Source organism: Canis aureus, chromosome X (genome assembly GCF_053574225.1).
Source record: "Canis aureus isolate CA01 chromosome X, VMU_Caureus_v.1.0, whole genome shotgun sequence".
NCBI classification, from domain to species: Eukaryota; Metazoa; Chordata; class Mammalia; order Carnivora; family Canidae; genus Canis; species Canis aureus.
The window spans coordinates 107,736,858-107,760,583 of NC_135649.1; the positions used below are offsets into that span (position 1 = coordinate 107,736,858).

The 23,726-nt window shown below is 36.7% G+C and overlaps 1 long non-coding RNA gene across 1 annotated transcript in view; it reads left to right on the forward strand.

Moving 5' to 3' along the window:
* The window catches only part of LOC144308478 (uncharacterized), a 209,635-nt gene extending 193,121 nt beyond the window's left edge, over positions 1-16,514 (forward strand). Inside the window, exon 4 of the long non-coding RNA XR_013374950.1 lies at positions 16,352-16,514. This is a non-coding gene — a long non-coding RNA (uncharacterized LOC144308478). The remainder of the gene's footprint in view (positions 1-16,351) is intronic.
* The last annotated feature ends 7,212 nt before the right edge of the window (positions 16,515-23,726 follow it).

The following is a 23,726-nucleotide window of genomic DNA, read 5'->3' on the forward strand; positions in this document are numbered from 1 at the left end:
TATATGATAGCCATTTTCTATTGTTTGCAACACAAAATCTCAACTAATACAACAGGTCTAAGGTGTAGCCCAGGAAATTATATTTTTAACAGCTTCTCAAAGTTATTCTAGTGCAAACTTTGTGGACCACCATTCTGGATTTTGTTTCCTCAAAGGGAAAATAAGTATAACAACATATGCTCAGCAGAGCACTTGTATGTTCCAATAAACTAATTATGAGAAAAGAGCCTCAAAAGCATGAATAAGATTATTTCACAATTGATGGCATCAACTAAAGGATGATTTTGAAGTAATTTTCCACTCAAAGTGAATAATTTCATTAAAACATTTCAGCTACTTTGTGAAGCAATCTATTTAAATGCTGATGTCTTATAAAGAACTCCTGGGTCATCCCTGTCTCTAGATCCCTCTAGTTCTTACATTTGGAACCAATGGACTTGGGGTATATTGATTTTTAAAAATGGCCAAAATCCTTCACCTCTACTTGTATCCAGTCTCTTTACAATGTGACTTTATAGCTCCTACCGGCAAGAAAAAGAATCTAGTTCCCCAGCCCTTGCTCTAGAATGGCTTTGCAACTCACTTTGGCTAATAGAATGTGTTGCAAATGACAATATACCAGTTTTGAGCCTAACTAAGCTTCAAGAGATTTTTGCATACTTGTACTCTTTCTCGTAGAATCCAGCTAGCTAACATGTGAACAAGCAGCAGCTAGACTCCTAGAGGATGAGAGACCACACAGATGAGAAGTGAGGTACCCCAGGCAACAGTGAGCCAACCTTTAGAATCAGAGTCACCTAGCTGACCAGACTAACTTGCTGGTCCACAGTCTTGAGTTAAGTCAATCAGATAATTGTTGATTTAAGCCATTATGTTCTGAGTGGTTTTTTATGCAGTTATAGATAACTGACAAAGTTCCCTAAATACTTTATGTATTCTATTTGATCTCTGAGTCTACTTGGGCCTGTGAAAAGGTTGATTAAGGATCTTCTTGGCAGATACACAATATTGCATAGTACATACATGTAGTAGCTTTGTCAGTACCTCACTCTGATTTACATTTTCATTTTCATTGATTGGATCCTTGATTTATCATTTTCTGCTTTGATGACTAAGTTCACTGTTCACAGACTCACCATATCTTCATGATGAGGTTTTTCCTAGAGATGCCCTAAATATACATCTTACAAAATGGCAAATGGCTGCATTCTAAAATCAACATTCATCTAAAACCGAATATTACCATTATAGAATTGCTTTCTGGGATTGATGTTAATTATTACAATTATAAAATTGTAATCATATTATTAAAAATTTAGTATCAAGGAGCTTACACCTATGTTTTCTTCTAGTTTTATGGTTTCATATCTACATTCAAGTCTTTTTCCATTTTGAGTTAATTTTTATGTATGGTGCAAGATAGTGGTTAAGTTTTTCATGGGGCTGTACAGTTTTTCCAACACCACTTAATGAATAGATTGTTTTTTCCCCATTGTATATTCTTCACTCTTTTGTGATAAATTAATTGATCATATAATGCACGTATTTCTGGGCTCTATTTTGTTCCATTGATCGATGTGTCACTATTTATGACAATACCATACTGGTTTTTTAAAATTAATTTATTTATTAGAGTTTATTTATTTATTCATGACAGTAACAGAGAGACAGAGAGAGAGAGAGAGAGAGAGAGGAAGAGACATAAGCAGAGAGAGAAGCAGAGTCCATGCAGGGAGCCTGATGCGGACCTCGATCTCGGAACTCCGGGATCACACCCTGAGCAGAAGGCAGACGCTCAACTGCTGATCCACCCAGGCGTCCCACCATACTGTTTTAATTACTATAGTTTTGTAATATAGATTTAAATCAGGGAGAGTGATGCCTTCTTCTTTGTTCTTCTTTCTCAAGATTGATTTGGCTATTTGGGATCTTCTCTGGTTCTATACAAATTTTAGGATTATTCTATTTCTTTGAAAAATGCCATTGGAATTTTGATAGGGATTGCACTGAATCTCTAAATTGCTTTGGGTAGTATGGATATTTTAACAACATCAATTCTTTCAATTCATGAGCACAGAATATCTTTCCATTTCTTTGTGTCTTCAACAGTTTTTTTCATTAATGTCTTGTAGTTTTCAATATAGAGATCTTTCATTTCCATGGTTAAATTTATTTCTAGGTATTTTATTCTTTTTGATATAATTATAGAGAGGCGGGGCAAGATGGCGGAAGAATAGGGTCCCCAAGTCACCTGTCCCCACCAACTTACCTAGATAACTTTCAAATCATCCTGAAAACCTACGAATTCGGTCTGAGATTTAAAGAGAGAACAGCTGGAATGCTACAATGAGAAGAGTTTGTGCTTCTATCAAGGTAGGAAGACGGGGAAAAAAATAAAGAAATAAAAAAGCATCCAAGGGGGAGGGGCCCCCCAGGAACTGGGCTAAGGCCACTGGGCGAGTGCCCCCAGGAAGGGAAAGCCCTGCCCCGGAGAAGCAGGAGCTTCACCAATCTTCCCAGACGGAAAGGCGCTCGCAGGGAACTTGGGCAGGATCCCAGGAGGGGCGGAGATGCCCTCAGGCTCCCTGGGACACTAACAGAGGACCTGAGCCCAGGGGAAGAGCGCACCACACACCCCGGCGGAGCTCCCTAAAGGGCTGCAGCTCGCCCAGCGGCCCGGGAGCAGCTCGGAGGAGGCTCCGCACCGAGGGGGCTGCGCACCCTGGGAGCGGGATTCCAGCAGGGCAGGCCCTGGAGCCCAGGGTGCTGGGGAACACAGCCCAGGATCCGCCACTACCCCCGGGACAGGCGGAGGCCGGGAGGGCACAGGACAGCAAAGACGCTCCTGCAACTGGGTGACCCCCAGCTGTGCAGATCGGTGGCCCCTGCCCCCGGAGCATCCAGGCCCCTGTGGACTGGAGCTGCGGTAGTTGCTGCGGGAGCTGACTCCAGGGCTGGAGAGCTGGCCACGGCCACTGTTGTTGTTCCTCCTGGGGCGTCACAGGATAAACAACTCCCACTGAGCCATGCACCAGGTAGGGGGCTGAGCAGCTCCCCCAGGTGCTCACACCTGAGAATCTGCACAGCAGGCCCCTCCCCCAGAAGAACAGCTAGATGGACAGGGGAAAAGCAAGTTATTGACCAAGCAGTGCTGGAAAGTTCCAGGGCAAGTCAAGGGATTTACAGTATATAAAATCAGAGGATACTCCCCCTTGTTTTTTGTTTTCTGTTTGCTCCCCCCTTTTTTTCTTTTTTTCTTCTTCCTTTTTTTTCTTTTTTCTTTTTCCTCTTCTCTCTTTTTCTCCTTTTTCCAGAACAATTGTTTTTGGCCACTCTGCACTGAGCAAAATGATTAGAAGGAAAAATTCACCTCAAAAGAAAGAATCAGAAACAGCCGTCTCTCCCACAGAGTTACAAAATTTGGATTACAATTCAATGTCAGAAAGCCAATTCAGAAGCACAATTATAAAACTACTGGTGGCTCTAGAAAAAAGCATAAAGGATTCAAGAGACTTCATGACTGCAGAATTTAGATCTAATCAGGCCGAAATTAAAAAATCAATTAAATGAGATGCAATCCAAACTAGAGGTCCTAATGACGAGGGTTAACGAGGTAGAAGAACGAGTGAGTGACATAGAAGACAAGTTGATGGCAAGGAGGGAAACTGAGGAAAAAAGAGAAAAACAATGAAAAGATCATGAGGATCAAGAGAAATAAATGACAGCTTCAGAAAGAAAAATCTATGTTTAATTGGGGTTCCCAAGGGCGCCAAAAGGGACAGAGGTCCAGAATATGTATTTGAACAAATCATAGATGAAAACTTTCCTAACTTGAGAAGGAAAAAAGGTATTCAGATCCAGGAAATAGAGAGATTCCTCCCCTAAAATCAATAAAAACCGCTCAACACCTCCACATTTAATAGTGAAACTTTCAAACTCCAAAGATAAAAAGAAGATCTTTAAAGCAGCAAGGGACAAGAAATCTCTAACTTTTATGGGGAGAAATATTAGATTAACAGCAGACCTCTCCACAGAGACCTGACAGGCCAGAAAGGACTGGCAGGATATATTCAGGGTCCTAAATGAGAAGAACCTGCAGCCAAGAATACTTTATCCAGCAAGGCTCTCATTCAGAATAGAAGGAGAGCCAAAGAGCTTCCAAGATAGGCAGAAACTGAAAGAATATGTGACCACCAAGCCAACTCTGCAAGAAATACTAAGGGGGGACTCTGTAAAAGAAAGGGGAAGTCCAAGAGAACAATGCACAAAAACAGGGACTGAATAGGTATCAGGATGACACTAAATTCATATCTTTCAATAGTAACTCTGAATGTGAATGAGCTTAATGACCCCATCAAAAGGCTCAGGGTTTCAGACTGGATAAAAAAGCAAGAACCATCTATTTGGTGTCCACAAAAGACTCATTTTAGACATAAGGACACCTACAGCCTGAAAATAAAAGGTTGAAGAACCATGTACCATTCAAATGGTCCTCAAAAGAAAGCAGGGGTAGCCATCCATATCAGATAAATTAAAGTTTATCCCAAAGACTAGTAAGAGATGAAGAGGGACACTATATCATACTTAAAGGATGTATCCAACAAGAGGACCTAACAATCATCAATATTTAGGCCCGGAATGTGGGAGCTGCCAAGTATATCAATCAATTAATAACCAAAGTTAAGACACACTTAGATAATAATACACTTATACTTGGTGACTTGACTATAAAATCAAGCTTTCCACAATCAACAGATCTTCTAACCACAACATCTCCAAAGAAACGAGAGGTTTAAATGATACACTGGACCAGATGGATTTCACGGATATTTACAGAACTTTACATCCAAACGCAACTGAATACACATTCTTCTCAAGTGCACATGGAACTTTCTCCAGAATAGACCACATACTGGGTCACAAATCAGGTCTTAACCAATACCAAAAGATTGGGATCATCCCCTGCATATTTTCAGACCATAATACTTTGAAATTAGAACTAAATCACAAGAAGAAGTTTGGAAGAATTTCAAACATGTGGAGGTTAAGGACCATCCTGCTAAAAGATGAAAGGGTCAACCAGGAAATTAGAGAAGAATTAAAAACATTCATGGAAACTAATGAGAATGAAGATACAACCGTTCAAAATCTTTGGGATACAGCAAAAGCAGTCCTGATGGGGAAATACATTCACAATACAAGCATCCATTCAAAAACTGGAAAGAACTCAAATACAAAAGCTAACCTTGCACCTAAAGGAGCTGGGGAAAAAAACAGCAAATAAATCCTACACCCAGCAGAAGAAGAGAGTTAATAAAGATTTGAGCAGAACTCAATGAAATAGAGACCAGAAGAACTGTGGAACAGATTAACAAAACCAGGAGTTGGTTCTTTGAAAGAATTAATAAGACAGATAAACCATTAGCTAGTCTTATTAAAAAGAAGAGAGAAAACACTCAAATTAATAAAATCATGAATGAGAAAGGAGAGATCACCATCAATACCAAGGAAATACAAATGATATTAAAAACTTATTATGAGCAGCTTTACGCCAATAAATTAGGCAACCTAGATAAATGGACGCATTTCTGGAAAACCACAAACTACCAAAACTGGAACAGGAAGAAATAGAAAACCTGAACAGGCCAATAACCAGGGAGGAAATTGAAGCAGTCATCAAAAACCTCCCAAGACACAAAAGTCCAGGGCCAGATGGCTTTCCAGGGGAATTCTATCAAATGTTTAAAGAAGGAATCATACCTATTCTACTAAAGCTGTCCGGAAAGATAGAAAGAGATAGAACACTTCCAAACTCGTTCTATGACGCCAGTATCACCTTAATTTCAAAACCAGACAAAGACCCCACCAAAAAGGAGAATTATAGACCAATATCTCTGATGAACATGGATGCGAAAATTCTCAACAAGATACTAGCCAATAGGATCCAACAATACATTAAGAAGATTATTCACCATGACCAAGTGGGATTTATCCCCGGGATGCAGGGCTGGTTCAACACTCATAAAACAATCAATGTGATTCATCATATCAGCAAGAGAAGAAACAAGAACCATATGATCCTCTCAATAGATGCAGAGAAAGCATTTGACAAAATACAGCATCATTCTTGATCAAAACTCTTGAGAGTGTAGGGATAGAGGGAACATTCCTCAGCATCTTAAAAGCCATCTACGAAAAGCCCACAGCAAATATCATTCTCAATGGGGAAACACTGGGAGCCTTTCCCCTAAGATCAGGAACAAGACAGGGATGTCCGCTCTCACCACTGCTATTCAGCATAATACTAGAAGTCCTATCCTCAGCAATCAGACAACAAAAAGAAATAAAAGGCATTCAAATTGGCAAAGAAGAAGTCAAACTCTCCCTCTTCACAGATGACATGATCCTGTACATAGAAAACCCAAAAGACTCCACCCCAAGATTGCTAGAACTCATACAGCAATTCAGCAGTGTGGCAGGATACAAAATCAATGCCCAGAAGTCAGTGGCATTTCTATACACTAACAATGAGACTGAAGAAAGAGAAATTAAGGAGTCAATCCCATTTACAATTGCACCCAAAAGCATAAGATACCTAGGAATAAACCTAACCAAAGAGGTAAAGGATCTATACCCTAAAAACTACAGAACACTTCTGAAAGAAATTGAGGAAGACACAAAGAGATGGAAAAATATTCCATGATCATGGATTGAATGAATTAATATTGTGAAAATGTCAATGCTACCCAGGGCAATTTACACATTTAATGCAATCCCTATCAAAATACATGGACTTTCTTCAGAGAGTTGGAACAAATCATCTTAAGATTTGTGTGGAATCAGAAAAGACCCCGAATAGCCAGGGGAATATTAAAACAGAAAACCATAGCTGGGGGCATCACATTGCCAGATTTCAGGTTGTACTACAAAGCTGTGGTCATCAAGACAGTGTGGTACTGGCACAAAAACAGACGCATAGATCAATGGAACAGAATAGAGAATCCAGAAGTGGACCTTGAACTTTATGGTCAACTAATATTCAACAAAACAGGAAAGACTATCCACTGGAAAAAGGACAGTCTCTTCAATAAATGGTGCTGGGAAAATTGGACATCCACATGCAGAGAATGAAACTAGACCACTCTCTTACACCATACACAAAGATAAACTCAAAATGGATGAAAGATCTAAATGTGAGATGAGATTCCATCAAAATCCTAGAGGAGAACACAGGCAACACCCTTTTTGAACTTGGCCACAGTAACTTCTTGCAAGATTCATCCATGAAAGCAAGAGAAACAAAAGCAAAAATGAACTATTGGGACTTCATCAAGACAAGAAGCTTTTGCACAGCAAAAGAAACAGTCAACAAAACTAAAAGACAACCTACAGAGTGGGAGAAGATATTTGCAAATGACCTATCAGATAAAGCGCTAGTATCTAGGATCTATAAAGAACTTCTTCAACTCAACAGCAAAGAAACAAACAATCCAATCATGAAATGGGTAAAAGACATGAACAGAAATCTCACAGAGGAAGACATAGACATGGCCAACAAGCACATGAGAAAATGCTCCGCATCCCTGGCCATCAGGGAAATAAAAAAACCACAATGAGATACCACCTCACACCAGTGAGAATGGGGAAAATTAACAAGGCAGGAAACAACAAATGTTGGAGAGGGATGTGGAGAAAGGGGAACCCTCTTGCATTGTTGGTGGGAATGTGAACTGGTGCAGCCACTCTGGAAAACTGTGTGGAGGTTCCTCAGAGAGTTAAAAATAGATCTGCCCTGACCCAGCAATTGCACTGCTGGTGATTTATGCCAAAGATACAGATTCAGTGAAACGCCGGGACACCTGCACCCCGATGTTTATAGCAGCAATGTCCACAATAGCCAAACTGTGGAAGGAGCCTCGTTGTCCATCGAAAGATGAATGGATAAAGAAGATGTGATCTATGTATGCAATGGAATATTCCTCAGCCATTAGAAACGACAAATACCCACCATTGGCTTCGACGTGGATGGAACTGGAGGGTATTATGCTGAGTGAAGTAAGTCAATCGGAGAAGGGCAAACATTATATGGTCTCATTCATTTGGGGAATATAAAAATTAGCGAAAGGGAATAAAGGGGAATGAGTGGGAAATATCAGAGAGGGAGACAGAACATGAGAAACTCCTAACTCTGGGAAATGGTCAAGGGGTGGTGGAAAGGGAGGTGGGCGGGGGGTCTGGGTGACTGGGTGACGGACACTGAGGGAGCACTTGATGGGATGAGCACTGGGTGTTATGCTGTATGTTGACAAATTGAACTCTATTAAAAAATAAAATGAAAAAATAGATACAATTATAAATGAGATTGTTTTCTTTATTTCTCTTTCTGATAGTTCATTATTAGTATACAGAAACACAATGGATTTTTGTATATTGATTTTCGTATCCTGTGACTTTTCTAGTGGTAAGCTCCTTGATACAGGTCTTGATGATGATGTTTTGAATCTGATACCAAAACAAAAGTAAAAATAAATAAGCAGGACTATATTATACTAAGAAGTTTCTGCAAGCAAAGAAAACCATTGACAAAATGAAAAAGCAACATACTAAATGCGATAAAGTATTTGCAAATCATAAATCTGATAAGGGGCTAATATCCAATATATGTAAAGAATTCATACAATTCAATAGCAGAAGAACAAATAATCTGACTAAAAACGGGCAGAAGTCTGGATAGACATTTTTCCAAAGAAGACATACCCATGAACAACAGACCTGTGAAAAGATATTCAACATCGTTCATCAGGGAAATGCAAATCAAAACTGCATTGAGGTATCACTTTACACCTGTGAGAATCACTATTATCAAAAGCAGAAAATAAGTGTTGGTGAGGATGTAGAGAAAAAGGAATGTATGTGCAATGATGGTGGCAATGTAAATCAATGTAATCACTATGGAAAACAATATGGAGGTTCCTCAGAAAAATAGATCCACCAGTTCCACTTTTGGGTATTCATCTAAAGAAAACAAAAACACTTATTCAAAAAGATCCATTCACCTCCATGTCCATTGCAGCATTATTTATAATAGCCAAGATAGGGAAATAAACTACATGTCCCTTGATACATGTATGTGTATGTGTATGATAGTCCATTTTATATATATATATGAATCTTATTCAACCATAGAAAAGAATGAAATCTTGCCATTTGCAACAATATGGATCAACTTCAAGGGCATTATGCTAAGTGAAATAAGTCAGTGAAAGACAAATACTGTCTGATCTTTCATAAATGTGGAACATTAAAAAAAAAAACTTAAAGATACAGAGACCAGATTTGTGGTTGCAAAAGCAGGAGGTGAAGGTGGGTGAGAGAAATGAGTGAAAGGACTTAAAAGGTAAAATGAAAAAGAGAAAACAAAAACAGGAAAATGCTGTAGATGCCTGTTAAATATTAGTTCAATTTCATTGTCTTTATATGTTTTATGATAAATGCTAAAGAAAGATGATCTCATCTATTTTGTGTGTCAGTGAGTGTAACAAGATATATGCAGATAATTTATAAACTTCTAATTTTGATGAGGCCTTGAGAAAGGAAAAAATTAAAACATCCTTAACTCTGACATGGATCATATCTTTCCATTCTTGATTACAAAATAATGACATACACCCATCTGTCACACAAAAAATTAAATACTAATAAACAATTTTAAATACTTTACTGGAAAAAAAAAGATTTAAACCTTGGACAACAATGGATGTTTTCTGATGAAACCAGGTTTACTCCATGAGAGGATATGCACCAAATATCACAGAAGCCAGATACATGAAGCAAAATCTGTCAGAAATACAAGTTCTTTATTTAAAAAAAAACACAATAATGATGGAAGGCTTTAGTATTCTTTCAGAATTTTGACAAATCAGGTTGATGAAAAGTAAAGATACAGCATTTGAATAATATAAGGAATTTAAGTCAACATTCATTTATCATGTGATAGAACGTTTACAAAAATCAATTATTTAGTGGTCACTAAGAAATCTTTAATAAATTCCTCAAAGTAGGTTTTGAAGATCATATTCTTTGATTATAACCAAATAAAAATTCAATAAAATCATGAAATGATAAAGACTACTTAGAAATTGAGAAACCTTCTAAAAGACTCCCAGGTCAAAGAGGAAATTACAAATTATCTAGCAAAATAATAAAGTTTACACTTTATATGGGACCTGTATTCAGGCAATTTATAGTCATAAATATTCTATTTTTTAAAAAAATATTGAAAATAAGTGAACTACATGATTCAAACTAAAAAAAAATCAACAATGTAAACCAAGAGAAAGTAGGAAGAGGGATTTCATACAGATGAAAGGTAAAAATAAATGAAACCATGACAACAAAAACAGTTGAAAGGATAATAAGGTTTTATTGAAAATTAAATAAACCAACATCTGGCAAAACCAATTCAGAAAAAGATAAAAGTGATGTTATTGAAAAATGGAATGGATATTAGAGCCATAAAAATGGAAAAGACCAAGGAAATTATAAGAGGTGATACGGAAGTCCATGGCAACAAAATTGAAAATCTAAAGGAAATGAATGACTTCCTAGTAAATTTTGGACTACCCCTAAACCCTACCATAATGCCAGAAATAGAGTCCAAACATTTCTATCCCATAGAATGCAAGGTTGCATCACTGCAAGATTAATGAAAACTAGTTTTTTAAATAAAGTTTTTATTTTTAATCCCAGTATAGTTAGCATACAGTGTTATATTCTTTTTAGGTGTATAATATAGTAATTCAGTACTTCCATACAACACCTGGTGCTCATCACAAGTGCATTCCTTTATCTCCATCCCCTATTTCACCTACCACCCACCAACCTCCCCTCTAGTAACCATCAGTTTGTTCTCTATAGCTAAGAGTCTATTCCTTGGTTTGTTTCTCTCTGTCTTTTCTTCCTTTGCTTGTTTGTTTTGTTTCTTAAATTCCACATATAATGAAAATAAGCTTTTAAAAACATCTTCCAAGGACTTGGCAGCAAGCTTGTGCATCCAAGACCTGAAGGTGGTACTGCCCCAGCGGGGTTCCTAGGCAGACATCTGTGCTACTGTTTTTTTTGTTTTGGTTTGGTTTTGTGTGTGTGTGTGTGTGTGTGTGTGTGTGTGTGTGTGTGTGTGTGCTACTGTTTGATCTAGTCTAGGAAAGAGGGAGGGAAACCTGAGCGGCAAGATACTTTGGACCAACCGCAAGGCAGGGATAAGCATAAAGCTAGGCAGAGGTGAAGGGAAAGGGAGATGAGCCAGTCTCTGTACAGGGATTGGTCATTAGAACAGACTAATGTTGACATGGTGGCTGTCTCCATCCACTGGATTGCCTCACACTGCTCCTTTTGTTGAGTTTTTGGAAAGTAAAAAATGTTCCCCTTAAACTGAACAAGTGAACTAGTCACTTCCAAATCCCCTTTCACCCCACATCCCCACCCCAGCTTTGACTTGTTCACATTTGATAATAGGGACTAGGCAGAGAACTGGTACTGAGCAACAACTGGATTATATCCAGTGGCAGAACACCTTATTAAAAAATAAATAGGGGCAGCCCCAGTGGCTCAGCGGTTTAGCGCCGCCTTCGGCCCGGGGTGTGATCCTGGAGACCCGGGATCCAGTCTCACATCGGGTTCCCTGCATGGAGCCTGCTTTTCCCTCTGCCTCTCTCTCTCTCTCCCTCTCTGTCTCTGTCTGTGTGTGTGTGTGTGTGTCATGAATAAATAAATAAAATCTTTAAAAATAAATAAATAAATAAATAAATAAATAAATAAATAAATAAAATAAAATAAAATAAATGAGCATTAACTTATAAATAGTGGTTATCTCTGGGTGGGAAGATGACCAGAAGTTTTCAAATACTATGTGAAATCTGATTTTCATAATAAATTTCACTGCTTTAATTAGGAAAAACAATCCAGCCTTGTTGACACCCTTCTATGGAAACATATGTAAACTAAACCCCCCTCAATTTAGTGGTTAGATTTCAAATATTTGATAATGTAGGGCAAGAACAATAATTTGTTTATTAGTGGTTTGTTCCCTTGATACTAAATAGTCTCTCCCTTTCAACTGACGTAGGGAAGGAACAAGATTGTCTTTGCTAGCTTTGCCAATGTAAGATACTAACAGTGATGATGCCACTAAGGTATTATGCTTTACTTTCTCTCTAATAGTAAATGGATAGATAGAGACATCTATATTTTAACTTCCAGTCATAATGGTTGGCTGATGGTGATGGTGCTAATGCAGTAAAGCAATCCCACAAATGGAAATATTGTGCACTATTCAAAGAAGCTTTCTGAATATTTTTAGAAGCAAAGATGCAATTCATGTCCCCATTATATTGTTTATTTCTAATATCTCTCATGCATTTGCTACTTGAAAAAATAACACACACTAAAAAGTCTCTGTACCTTAAATCTGGAATGTGAGAAAATAAATGGCTTTGGAATTAAGCAGTTAACTTTCAAGATAAAATCTTCCCTGAATTTCTATCTGCATTTTACCTTTCATTGCCTAGATACCCATCTTGACTGGAGACGAGTGATGGAAGTGTCTTTCCATCAACTATCATATAAGAAACACTTTTGTTCTCAAGACACAATGTTATTTCTTCAACAGGTCCCAATAACCTAATGACTTTCACCACAAGCAACCATCAGTTTTTATTAAGCACTGCAATGTTGTTATTATTTATTTATAATTTATTAAATATTGTTTTATATTTTGTATGGCATTAAGGCTTTTTTATACTCAAGCTATCTTTTAGACATGTAGTATTGGTCCTTCCATCATGTTTCTTTTTTTTTTATTTTTTTATTTTTTTATTTTTTATTGGTGTTCAATTTACTAACATACAGAATAACCCCCAGTGCCCATCACCCATTCACTCCCACCCCCCGCCCTCCTCCCCTTCCAACACCCCTAGTTCGTTTCCCAGAGTTAGCAGTCTTTACGTTCTGTCTCCCTTTCTGATATTTCCCACACATTTCTTCCCCCTTCCCTTATATTCCCTTTCACTATTATTTATATTCCCCAAAGGAATGAGAACATATAATGTTTGTCCTTCTCCGACTGGCTTACTTCACTCAGCATAATACCCTCCAGTTCCGACATCTTGTAAAAACACATGACAAGGCTGTACCAAAATAGTTTGCATCTTTACATAACATACTACTCCAAAACCTGTTGTATGACAAGGAATCTGCCACTTGCTGAATGACAAAAGTGTCTCACCTTTCTTCTGGTATTCTATAATTTCTTTTTGAGCACACAGGTGAAGAGTGGACAAAACATTGTATGACTGTGATCCTGAATGATGTATAACTCTCATTATATTTGTTGGATTCTTGAAGACAATTATAATTTTATACTTGCTTTTCTATCTTATAAATAGTTTTTTAATTAAATGGGTAATGTTAGTTTTGTATAAACCCTAGGAATCCCTTGACAAGCAAGTAAAGCAGAAGCACAGTCGAATTCATCCTTGATCTACCAAGCTGTTAAACTTAAAAGAGAATTCTGATTTCTGAACTACCGGTTGTCTGATGTACAAGATACAGAGATCAGAGATTGAATATTCAATAATACCACTAGATTTATTAATAGCAAAACATAATTCAGAAAATTTTTCTTTCAGTCATATGTTTCTAGATGAAATTTGTACCTGAAACATTTTTTTAATATCCAAATTCAGGAAGCTAAAAAATCCTTTCTTTTTAACTCATAGAATGGATTTTAACTCTATAGGGATGAGGTAAATAAGTTATTTGTTTAAAAGTTTTAGGTCCTGAACACTTAAAATTATAAGGGATTGCCTTCTTAAAGTGTATTTCTTTAAAATCTGTTATTTTAAAGTTTGATGGTGAGAACGAAATAGGTTTGGGTACCTTATTTCTAATATTTTATTTCTCTATATTATTTATGAACTTTATTATATTAAAATCAAAAGTTATTTATTGAATTAACTTTTAGTTTATTTTTTAGTTTTTTCTTCTTGTGATAATTTGAGATGGTAAAACTGACATTCGGTTTTAAATTCTCTTCCAAAGATGTGATGAATCATTTCGTTCAACCCACAGAATCATAACAAATAAGAAATAGTTGTTGTTTCCATCCACTAAGTTTTGGGGTGGTTTATCATCTATCAATAAATAACAGAGACATACACTCATATCTAGTCCAGGGTGTTATCAACAAAACAAAACAAAACCAACTCAGACATGTTACATTGGCTTTGAGACTTGGTAGAAGGCAGAGGATAGAAAGAAGTAAGGAATTTGCTATTGGATGCTGGAAAATGGGAGTTTGTTTATGCATTGACAGGATATTTGGCAAGATTCTTGCCTACAGTAACTTGGAAGATAAAATGAAACCCAACAAACTTGTGTGGCTAAAATTCCAGAAAGAATGTTGAAGATGCCAGTTGACTCTTTAAGCTCTCTATAGTGTATTTCAAGAAAAGATGAGCTAAAGAAGAAACTGTTAAAGTTTTTAATAATAATATAAAGGTAATATAGAAGCCCAAGACAGTCCCCTCAACTAGTGGATGAGCTGCTATAAAGTGAGAAGACAGTTCAAAATGGACCCAGGGAAAACATTAAATTCAGGATGCTACCAGTAAACTATAGCTTTAAGGTCAAGATCAAATCAAAAGTGAAGGTTAAGCATTTAATGAAGTGCCTCAAAAATATTTTTGCAGCTAGACAAAGGGACTTTTAAATACCATAAGGGCATTGTCCTCTAACACTTTGGCCACAGCCCAATGTAAAGAAAGCCTATTAAGTAAAAATTGTAGCTTTTGTTTAATGGAATAGATTATAATTTGATAAGTATAAAAACTACAGGTTTCCTAGAGTAGGGGATCCTGACATTATGTGGCTGGGTGGATTTCAGAATTACTATGGGCCAGTGACTGCTGTACCTTTCATCTCCTACTCTTTGGATGGATGTGTTTATTGTGATTTTTATATCTTTGTCTTACTTTTGTGTGTGAGTGTATGAGGAACAGATAAATTTTAATTTTCAGTTTTATTATTTGATAGGAACTATACTTAAGCAGCTTCATGTGCACACACACACACACACACACACACATACACACTTCACCTGAGGATCCACATTTAAACTTTTTTAGATGGCAAGATGCTGGACTTTGAGCTAATACTATGATGGTATGATATTTTTGAGGATAATGTTCATTGTATTTTGCATGAGGGAGGGATATGAATTATTATGGTAAAGAGTGAATGAAGGTCTCTAAATACGTTCATGAAAATTTCTCCTCTCCCTATACTTGCATGCTTTCCCTGTCATAAAGAGCAAAGATCCAGCTTCCTTTTTTAAAAATCTAGGTTGATCTGTGACTTTCTTTGACCAATATAACATAGCAAAAGTGCACTGTGCAGGGGGAAGCTTATACTTTTGTTTCATCAGAACCTAGTTGCCATGGTGGAGACAGAAGACATGTGGCAAGGCTATACAGGATGAGCTGCCATGTGGAGAGAGATATCACATGTAGTAAAACTGAAGTATACCAGGTGACAATCTGCATCAAAGCCCAGACATAAGAGAGAAGGCTTCATGGGCATTGTAGATCAGATCAGGTACCAGCTGAAGGCAGTCACATGACCGAGCCCAGATAACACTACATAGAGCAAAAGAATTGGCCAATAAACACACAGAACCATCATAAATAATAGATTGTTGTTATTTTAAGTCACTAAGTTTTGGGGTGATTTGTTACAAAGCCAAAGATAACTGAGGAGATTGGAAATGCAAATGTCTTTATGTGGTAGAAAAAAAATGTTATCTATAAAAAGATGCATTATAAATTGCCCTACTATTTATGGAATTAATTTGGTTAAAATATGCTCCTTTAAGAGGAGATATATATTCCTTTTGGCAAAATGAATTTGTGCACTTAAAAAACCTTTGGAGGATGTGAAACAGTAGTTGAGAAAATGAGCCAAGAATATAATGTATTCTTAATTTTAAAAACTCTAAATTCTAGCTAAAACTCCTTGTAATATATAAAATATCGTTGTCCACTGTTCCAGGCCCAATTTTAAATTTTTATAACTATTATACCATTTGGGGAAATAATCAGCTAATATTTTGTCAAGTACCACACTAACAATGAACTAACATACCAAGAAAATCTTACTTTTTTGCAAGGCAAACTGAATTAATTTGTCTTGATGTTTAATGTACTCTTAATGTTAATTTGTCTACCTATCAACAGTATACATTACTTAATATCAGGCGACTATTTTTCTTCATTTTATCCTCTGCTTTTCTTCTTAGCATTATTCTAGAAGCATGATGTAGCTGATAAAATTACTCATCCAACAGTCACTTACCAAGAACCTGCTATGTGTCAGGCAATGTGAGATGCAAAGACTAAGTACAGTCTCTTCCCTCAAAGGCCTACAACTTGGAGAAACTATGGAAGCAAAAATCTGCTTCCGCTGAGGTAAGGCAAAAAACTATCTTGGGCCCAAAATCCTACACCAGTACCAACCAGTATTTGGCTACTAGTGAGGAAGGCCCAGGAAAATCCACCCAAGATCAACCAGTATCAGTGAAAAATTTCCTCAATGAGACCATCAGTAGACTGGACATATTTGAATATGGACTCCATGAACTTGAGGATAGGTTAATATAAGTGTTGTTTACCAAGGAAACTCATTAAAGACTCAGTACCCAAGGCTCTTATTAGAGGACTGTCACATAGGCACCCTATGCTCAGTGCATAACAAAATATCACACTCCTAGAAGGAAAGCAGGTAGTCAGCATAAACCATATCATTTGCACAAACAATTTAAGCATAGTTAGGCACTCATACCAGGTAGGGTGGTAGAACTCTCCCCAAATCCAAGTTCCCTGATGCCAGTCAAGAGCCAACCTTGTAAGCAGGACTTTTAAAGTAAAATGGTCACAGGCTTGCTATAGTAATTAATTTAAATTTGTTTGACTCCAACTCATTCAAGATCTGGGAGAAAGGAGAAACTGTTTCCACAGGAGAAACTATTATTCACCACTTCTGAGTAATTTTTTCTTTTTCTAAAATTTTTAAATTTAGGTTCAATTTAGTTAACATATAGTGTATTATTAGTTTCAAGGATAGAATTTAGTCATTCATCAGTTGCATATAATACCCAGTACCCATTATATCAAGTGCCCCCCTTAATGCCCATTACCCAATTACCCTACCCTCAACCTCCCCTTCAGCAACCCTCAGCCTGTTTCCTATAGTTAAGAATATCTTATGGTTTGCCTCCCTCTCTGTTTTTATCTTATTTTATTTTTCCTTCCTTTCCGTTATGTTCATTTGCTTTGTTTCTTAAATTTCACGAGTGAAATCATATGCTATTTGTCTTTCTATGACTGACTTGTTTTGCTAAGCATAATACCCCCTAGTTCCATCCACATCATTGCAAATAGCAAGATTTTATTCTTCTTGATGGCTGACTAATATTCCATTGTATATATATATATATATATATATATATATATATATATATATATTTATACGACAACTTTTTTATCCATTCGTCAATGGACATCTGGGCTCTTTCCATAATTTCTTTACAAATTATGTTTGTTGTTGATCTTGCAAGGGTATATCTCCATAGTGAGCTTCAATGTATATAAAAACAGACATGGATTATGTCAGGAGCAGGATCAACAGGAGGTATTCCTAGCAGTATGAAATTAAATATTGCTAGCAAGGAAGTAAAGTTTTATTTTTGAATGTGCATTAGCAAATATTAACTTTTAGTAACAATGTTAATAAGCATTAGGTAGGTGAAAATGAGATATCAATCACCTAATAAAGTGAGTAGTAGTCAGAGCCTTTTTAAACAGAAAGAGTGGCAAGATAAGGTGAAAGCATTGAGGAGAAGAGCTCCTTATGGCATTCTGCAAAATGTCATCCTGGGATGCAAATTGACCTGTATTCCTTTAGGTGGAAAGAAATTCAGAGAAGTGGCTATTTTGAATCATAAAGTTGTAGAATCCTAAAAGAGCATCAACTGCCTCCAGAGATAACTCTTGCTTAAGGAAAAGCCTATTGTTGGAAGCACCATCATTTTCAATACTGCCCATTAACATTATAAGATTTGCTCAATGTCTTACTTCCACATATCTTTAAATGAAGAAAAATAGGAGCTTTGACAGTAGTGGACCACTGAAAAGTGCATAGGTCTTAGCAGGAGACCAACCTAGATTTAGGCTACCAAATAACCACTATGTGATTCTGGACAAGTTTCTTAATTTCACTGAGCCTCAGTTTCTTCCTCTATAAAATAAACATAATATCAATAAATTCAGAAGATTGTTAAAATAATTACCATAGATATAATGTTCCTAATAAAGTGCCTATTATAGTAGGTGCTGCGCAAAAGATAGAAAGCATTATCCTTTACAGCTTTATAGTTAAAATGTTGCACCATGGTTCTTCATGTTAGACTCTCCCGGAGCCATTCTTTAGAGGTCAGTAAAGCAGAGAGAAGCCCCTGCAATATAGCTAAAAAGAAAAACTCTCCTAATTTGTTATCCAGGGTATCTGCACTTATAAAACTACTTTAGGAATGGAAAGGGATTATTTTTTAAAAGAGAGTTGGTTCAGTACAGTTTTTTCTTAATCATAAAATCCAGAAAACCCCGGATTTTTTTTTCTTGTTTAATATGGAAACTTGAAGTAAGAGATCTTTCAAGAAAATTCTAATAAACTAGTAAAGGTAGAAAACACCAATCCCATTGCTCATTTACATTCCCCAGTTTCTGACTGAATCCCTCACCAGGAGTCACATAAATCTCCTGCAATGGGGGCTTCCCGTAGAGCACACTGTGTGACAAAATTAGAGGGGATGATTGCACATCAACATTAAAACAACACGAAGTATAGATCTCCAACTCAACCAGGAAAAGGGGATATTTGAGAAGGTGATTTTTTTGAAGCACAGAGCCTCAGTTTGTAGATATTAAAATGATTTCACAGCAGCTGTTAAAAATCTAGTTCCAATTTGGGTGTTATATGTGAGTGATGAATCACTAGATTCTACTCCTGAAACTAATACTACACTATATGTTAACTAATTTGAATTTAAATAAAATCTTCGAGGGAAAAAAATCTAGTTCCAATATGGTGGGATAGGTGAATTACAAAATTAAAGAGATTTGAAAATGAGTAAACATATATATTGCTCCCATCCCCCACAGCCCAGAATGAGGAAAGAGAAACATCATCATGTGAAAAATAATTCTGATACCTAATATAAATAATAATGCAAATGAGTGCTATAAAAATGGGATGTATTCCATATCAAGCACAGCAAAAAGACACATACTCACATCTCACATTGCATATCCATTTGATATCCTTCTTTTTTTGCCCAGAATGCTCCTCAGTTCTTTTGCATGCCCTATACCTGTGAGACATAGGGAAAGAGATAAAAGGTGCAGTGAAAGCTGTTGTAATTTTAATTTGCTCACATTATAGTAATTTTTCCCAGCAAATTTTAGATAAAAGAAACCATTTTTTGTATATGGAAATGTCATAGGATAAGTATGCAGTCATGCAACCATCACATAGGTGTTTTATCCAAAAGTAATGTCTGGAAATACCAGTTATCCTCTGGGCTAACAATAACATTCTTTTATTTCCCTCCATAAATAAGTCAATAGCCTTCCTATGCCCCATGAGGGGCTTCTTTAATTATCTGCTGTTGCTTTCTGAAAGGAAATCTTTATGCTTGGTTCTAAGAATTGTATATGTATTTGTTTTTTTTATTTTTATTTAATTTTTTATTTGACTATAATTGATGCAGTATTATGTTTCAAGTGTACAACATACTGATTCAACATCTCTATAGGTTATGCTATGCTAACAGTAAGTGTACTACCATCTGTCACTCTACAACACCATTATGACATCATTGACTATACTCCCTATGCTGTGCCTTTTATTTATTTTCATCTTGGCCTTTAAATTGGTGTTCCTGCCTTGTAACAACAACGTTGATAAGCAGTGTGTTACTAATACAAAAGTCAGTAAATCTCTTTAAAATGAAGAATACAATGAAAAGTTCAACGTTTATTGATTTCTATTTATAATTTCAATAGAAATGTTCTCTGTGGTGACCGATATAGTTTACCATAAGAATGATGGAGAAAATTGAAAGCTGTTTACCAAACTTCTGAACACATAGCTAGAACTAACTTAAACCAGGTTCCTGTGAAGCCAGGTGACTGAATTTTAGCCAATAGAATATAAACAGAATTGATTTACATAACCTCCTGCATCATCCATAATACACCCCAAAGTACTATCCTTCATGTTCTTTCTTCATTTATTGGATTGATGCAAATAAACATGGGAAACTTGAAAGCCATTTATACTGACTGCTGTCCAGGGGTTCCATTTTGGACTGTTCTGTGAGCAAGAGATGATTTCCATATTGAAGTTTGAGGGTTTACTTGCTATAGCAGCTAGATTTATCCCAACTAATGCAGATGGCAGACGTGGACCTGTACTTTCTCAGTTCTAGTCCATCATATTACTCATGTATTCTATGTCATTGATTCTCAACCATGCAAGTTTTCACTGCTAGGTGATATGTAGCAATGTCTAGAGATATTTTTGGTTGTCACAACTGGGAGGTATTACTGGCATCTATTGGGTAGAGGCCAGGGATATCGCTAAATATCATGTAATGCATAGGACAGCACCCCCTATCCAACAAAGCATTATCTCATCTGAAATATCAGTAGCCTCAGTTGAGAACTCTGATATATAATTGAAGTTCAATTTGCCAACATATAACACCTAGTACTCATCCCATCAAGTACCTTCCTCAGTGCCTGTCATCCAGTTACCCCATCCCGCCCGCCTCCCCTTCCACTACCCTTTGTTCTTTTCTTAGAGTTAGGTGTCTCTCATGTTTTGTCACCCTCTCTGGTTTTTCCCACTCATTTTCCCTCCTTTTCCTTATAATCCCTTTCACTATTTCTTATATTCCCCATATGAGTGAAACCGTATGATGATTGTCCTTCTCCAGTTGACTTTCTTCACTCAGCATAATACCCTCCAGTTCCATCCACATCGAAGCAAATGGTCCTTTCTAATGGCTGAGTAATATTCCAATTGAACTCTGCTCTAAGTTTGGATGAGACCACAGTACTCTTCCCCACAAACCATCTATGATTTGTTACTATTCTTTCTTTTCTAAGCTATCCTGTATTTAGAAATAATGAACAAACTGATTTATTTTTGTGTTTTATAGCATAATGACTTTGACTTAGCTATGATCTATTTCCAAACCACTATACAACCTCTACTCTTCCAGCCCAGTCCATAGCTTTTGCACATGTATGAACTCCATGGTAAAGTATGAAGCTTGTTTTCTTGTTTGTAATTGCATCCTAAGACCCTAGACCAATGTCTGGCACATATTAGGAACCAATATTTGTTTAGTGAATAATTGTATATTAGAAACCATGAGAAGTAGTGAAAACTGGAGCATCTAGAGTATACTTTCCCCACTTCAAGGGACGGCAACTACTCAGAGCTTGCAGTTGTTGCCTAGAGAAGGAGACCTAGATTAGATGATTTTATGTAAAGATGTAAAGTCTCCCAATTTTAAAATATTGCTATCAACTTTAAAAGCTTACACTGAATAGCCACCACTGTTTAGGCCACACAATATATGTCTGTGAATATCATTTGATTCCAGGTCTCCCATCTTGTACTCAGTTAATATTATTATTAATAACAACCACCATCATAAATGGGCTCTTATTCTGTGTAAGCTATTGTATCAGTTAACTTTTGCTGCATAAAAACCACCCAAATGGCTTAAAGCAACAATTTATTTATTTTTTAAAGATTTTATTTATTCATGAGACACAGAGAGAGAGAGAGAGAAAGAGAAAGAAAGAGAGAGAGAGAGAGGCAGAGACACAGGCAGAGGGAGAAGCAGGCTCTATGCAGGGAGCCTGACATGGGACTCGATCCCGGGTCTCCAGGATCAGGCCTGGGCTCAAGGCGGCGCTAAACTGCTGAGCCACCTGGACTGACCAACAATTTTTAATTTATCTCAAAATTTGGGTTGGTAACAGAAGCTGGACTCGGCTGGGCATTTCTCATCTTGACTGTTTTCCTGATTATGTCTGAAGTCAACTTTTCATTTGGCTAAGTGGTTACGCTCTGGAGGATTGGCTGCCTATCCTCTCAAATGTTCCAAACAGTGAGGCCACATGCTTCTCATCCTATAGCAAGCTAGCCTGACTTTGTTTACATGGCAGCAGCAGCATTCCAAGAGATCAAGAGGACTTTTTGAGGCCTAGGTGCAGAATACTTATGTTATATTCCATTGTACAAAGCAAATCACAAGACCAGCCCAGATTCAAGGGGTGAAGAGAGAGACTTCATCTCTTGATATGAGGAGCTACAAAGTCACACTACAATGGGGTATGGATAGAGAGAAAGGGATAATTGAGGCCATTTTTATAAAAAAAAAATCTACCACAGATGCTACTTAATTGCTATACATTGATCATGCCATTTAATCTTTATCAAACTCTTGAGAGGCCAGTATTATTCCACCCAATTTAAAGATGACAAACATGAGGCTTAAAATGTTAAGTCACTTCTTAAGTACTAACAGGTATATATTTTTTAAATTTTAATTCCAGTGTACTTAACATACAGTGTTATATTAGTGTCAGGTGTACAATATAGTGATTCCACAGTTCCATATATTTCTCAGTGCTTATCAAGATACGTGTACTCTTAATCTCCTTCACCTATTTCATTCATTTCTTTTTTTCCCTTTATTCATTTGTTTTGTTTCTTAAACTCCACATATGAGTGAAATCATGATGTCTTTCTTTGACTGGCTTATTTAGCTTAGCATTGTAATTTCTAGCTCCATCCATGTCTTTGCAAATGGAAAGATTTCATTCTTTCTTATGACTAACACTCCATTGTATATATTATACCACTTCTTCCTTATACATCCATCTGTCGATTGACACTTAGCTATGGTCTATGGCTGCTTCCATAGTATGCCTATTGTAAATAGTGCTGCAATGAACATAGGGGTGCATATATCCCTTCAAATTAATGTTCTTGTATTCTTTGGATAAATACCCAGTAGCACAATTACTGGATTAGAGGGAAATCCTGGTTTTAATTTTTTGTGGAAACTCCATGCCATCTTTCACAGTGGCTGCACCAGTTTGCATTCCCACCAACAGTCCACCAGAGTTCCCTTTTTTCCATATCCTCACCAATACCTGTTCTTTCTTGTGTTGTTGATTTTAGCCATTCTGACATGTATGAGGTGATATCTCATTGTGGTTTTGATTTGCATTTACCAAACAATGACTGATGTTGAGCATCTTTTCATGTGTCTATTGGCCATCTGGATGTCTTCATTGGAAAAATGTCTATTTATGTATTCTGCACATTTTAATTGGATTATTTGGGTTTTGGGTGTTGAATTTTTTAAAGTTCTTTATTTTTGGTGGCTACTAACCCTTTATTGGATATGTGATTTGCAAATATCTTCTGTTCAGTAGGTTTTCTTTTGGTTCTATTGATTGTTCCTTCACTGTGCAGAAGCTTATTTTGATGTCGTCCCAATTATTTATTTTTGTTTTTGTTTCCCTTGC